The 3,130-nt window shown below is 54.8% G+C and overlaps 1 long non-coding RNA gene across 1 annotated transcript; it reads right to left on the reverse strand.

Moving 5' to 3' along the window:
• Positions 1-917: 917 nt before the first annotated feature.
• LOC114691344 lies at positions 918-2,458 on the reverse strand. Its single transcript, XR_003734196.2, has 3 exons — positions 2,062-2,458; positions 1,872-1,983; positions 918-1,734 (listed from the first exon to the last, which is right to left on the reverse strand). It is a non-coding gene; the product is annotated as an uncharacterized LOC114691344 (long non-coding RNA).
• Positions 2,459-3,130: the final 672 nt, after the last annotated feature.

The raw sequence follows: 3,130 nt of genomic DNA on the forward strand, positions 1-3,130 counted from the left end.
AAGCACTTTTCTGTGAATTTTTTTTAACTATGGTAGAATAAACCAATGAAATCACTTAAGTAAGTTCTCTTCGACCTTTGTGACCTGTACACAAAGTCTGTGGCCTTGCAAGACATGAGCTTAAACGAAGGGCACGAGCGAGCTCGTCGGTTGGGTCAGCTAAGACGGGGGTCTGGGAACACTGGCAGCCCTTGCCTCCGTAGGCAGTGCTGCTGGCAGCTGCCCCCACATGGCTGGCTCGGTTACCCTCTCCACAAATCCATCTGCTCGGAGAGGAGCATCTGCTCTGAGGAGCAGCCCCCAAACCTCACCCATCCGAGGGTGGCACCATCTTTTCTGTTTCTAACAGAAAAAAACAAAAAACAAAAAAAACACACCTTTTTGCTTTTCTTCTTTCCTGAGAAATGAGCTATCCAGTGAAGACAGAAATTTCTTTTTAAAAAACAATTTACTTTTCATTTCATGTATATACACGTATATGTATAAGCACATGAGTGCAGGCACCCTTGGAGCCCAGAGGGGGGCGCTGGATTCCCTGGAGCTGGAGTTACAGGCAGTGGAGAACCACTTGAGGGGGATCTGAACTGGGGTTACCTCTCCAAGCTCAGTCAGCAAAGTACTTGTCTCAAGAGCCTGAAGGCCTGACTTTGGATCCCCAGCACTCACATAAAAAGCTGCCGAGCCGTCTGTAAACCCAGTCCCGGGGAGGTAGAGACAGAGAATTCCCAGAGCTTGCTGTCCCAGCAGGCCAGCAGCTTAATTAGTGAACTCTGGGCTCCGAGAAAGTACTGACTTGAAAAGTAAGGTGGAGAGTGACGGAGGGGGACAAACAGTGCACAGGCCGGCAACACAGGATCGTCGTCCCCTCCCCCCCGCCCACCCCGCCCCTTCCACCCCCAGCCCCCCCCCCCCCCCCCCCCCCCCGTCTCCTATCTCCACCAAGTGGGTCAAGCCCCCTGCTCTCCACATGCTCTCGGGGTCCAGAGCCTTCTCAGGCTCCTTGGTCTACATCAGCCTGGGACCGTGCCGCCTCAGGTGATCGTGGGAGAATGCAACTCTCTTACAAGTCTCAGCTGCCAGGCAGTCGTGATTTAATCTGAGGCTGACCACAAAACCACAAGAGAATTGAGATGTGGGTAGATGGCAAGGCTGCCCGGGTCACGTGGCTAGGCGCGCTGGCTGAGATCAGCACCCTCTGTCCACGCTGGTGAACTGCTAGCTGTTCAGTCCCGTGGGCCCTGGGCCACACCAGAGAACAGGTCTCAGGCCGATCGATCAACCTTGAGGGAGGACAGGGTGAAAACACACCTTCGGACTCTGGGCATGCCATGGCAGATGAGCCACCAGGAATGTCTCCAGGACTCCAGGCAGGACCAGGAAAGGAGGCCCCCAGGCAAAGCCACAGGGGAGAGGGAGGAAGAGGCTTGTGAACTGAAGGGAGAGAGAGGAGGCCCTGGCAGAGCAGAAGTGAGAGGCGCTGAGAGGGGGCACGTGGGACTGAGTGGAGAAGTCTGCGGAAGAAAGGATGGTACAGGAACCAGCAAGATGTTCTTCGCCACGCTTTGTGGGAAGCCCCAGTGCGTGTGTGGCTGAGACACTCACTTCCCATCCTGGCTCCTCACTGGGCACCCACAGCAACCACCTCACAGCTGCTGTGAGGGTGAAGGAGAAGGCTTCTCTCTGCTGGGAACCCGGCCTAAGGTGTCCACGGGCACATTCAGGAGGTTGGACGCCCTGCATGCAGGAGCCGGTGTGTTGCCTCAACAGAAGCCCTTCTGCTCCCTGCCCCTGCTACTAGGGTTCCCACCAGAGTCTAAGACCCTCTCCCCCAGCTTCCAGCCTGCCCCCCTCCCGCTCTCTCTCTACCTTACCTGGGATCACAGCCTGGCCAGTACTCTCTCCTCGGAGATATGTCGTGTTTCAACACAGCTACTGGGCACTGCGTGGAATCAGCACTTTCCCGGGCATCTCTGAGTCCTGGCACTGGGAGACCATGGAGGCTCTGAACTCATGTGCCACCTCCATTCCCAAAGCCAGCCAGCCCCCAGGTCCTTTCTGTACCTCAGAGGCTGGAGAGGACTTTGCCCGTTGGCACAGCCTCCATTTGGTCTCCCATGGCTCTTTTTTCTCCTCTCGACATTTAGAAGACAGGAGAAGATGTGAGAATCTGCCCCAGTGCTAACCAGGGACCACCTGGAGCCCCTGACAGAAGAACTTTTGTTCAGAATTTTATCTCTCCTCCCTCCCTGTCCCCTGGGAGTTCCTTCCTAGGTTGCAGGGGTGGATCTGATTGGCCTCAGTGGAGTGAACCACAAGCTTTGATGAGCATCAGATTGGCTAATTACATCAGGCCAGCCCACCCCAGGGTTGGGCCTGCCTAGGTGCTGGTGTCTACATTACTAACATGTTTGCCCTCTTTCGGACCACTGCCCTGGGAAGGGACAGGTTTAAATTAATCCCTCTGGCTGCAGAGGGTCATATCCCATGACTGGGAGTTGGGTCCTTTCCAGCAGGTGGTGCAACCAAGGACCCCACCCTGTTTCTGCTCTCAGAGCCTGACAGAAATGAAGGCAGACTGGGCCAAAGCCCCTGCTGGGGCAGCCTGGGGAGGAACAGAAAGCCCAGGCCTTTGTTAAGTGTCTGAGTCACCCCTCAGGCAGGCCACACCTGCCCTGCACTTCCTTTTTCCTGGAGTGTGAGGTGATCGTTTCCTTTTTAGGCTGAGGCCTGCTTGAGTCAGAGTTTCTGTTTCTCTCTCTGGGAGCACCACCTATTTCCTCCCATTCAGCAGGACCTGGAACCATAACGCGGAGTCTGGTGCACAGAGAGATGCTGTATTTCAGGCCTATTACGTTTTAAGAATGCGATTGGACGCCTCCTTAGGCTCCAGAGACTAGGAGATTGAAAATAAGGACACGTCAAAATGCATCCTGTCTGCTCTTCAAATACCCAGATAGGCTGAATAGTAAAGTCAAAACTTCACATTCAGAAGAAACAAGTGCGTGCACACACACACACACACACACACACACACACACACACACACACACGCACCCATGCACGCACCCACGCATGCACCCACACAAAAGAAACAGAAAGCAAGATGGTCCCTGATCCCTGCCCCCTCCAG

Source organism: Peromyscus leucopus, chromosome 8a (genome assembly GCF_004664715.2).
Source record: "Peromyscus leucopus breed LL Stock chromosome 8a, UCI_PerLeu_2.1, whole genome shotgun sequence".
In the NCBI taxonomy this organism is placed as follows: domain Eukaryota; kingdom Metazoa; phylum Chordata; class Mammalia; order Rodentia; family Cricetidae; genus Peromyscus; species Peromyscus leucopus.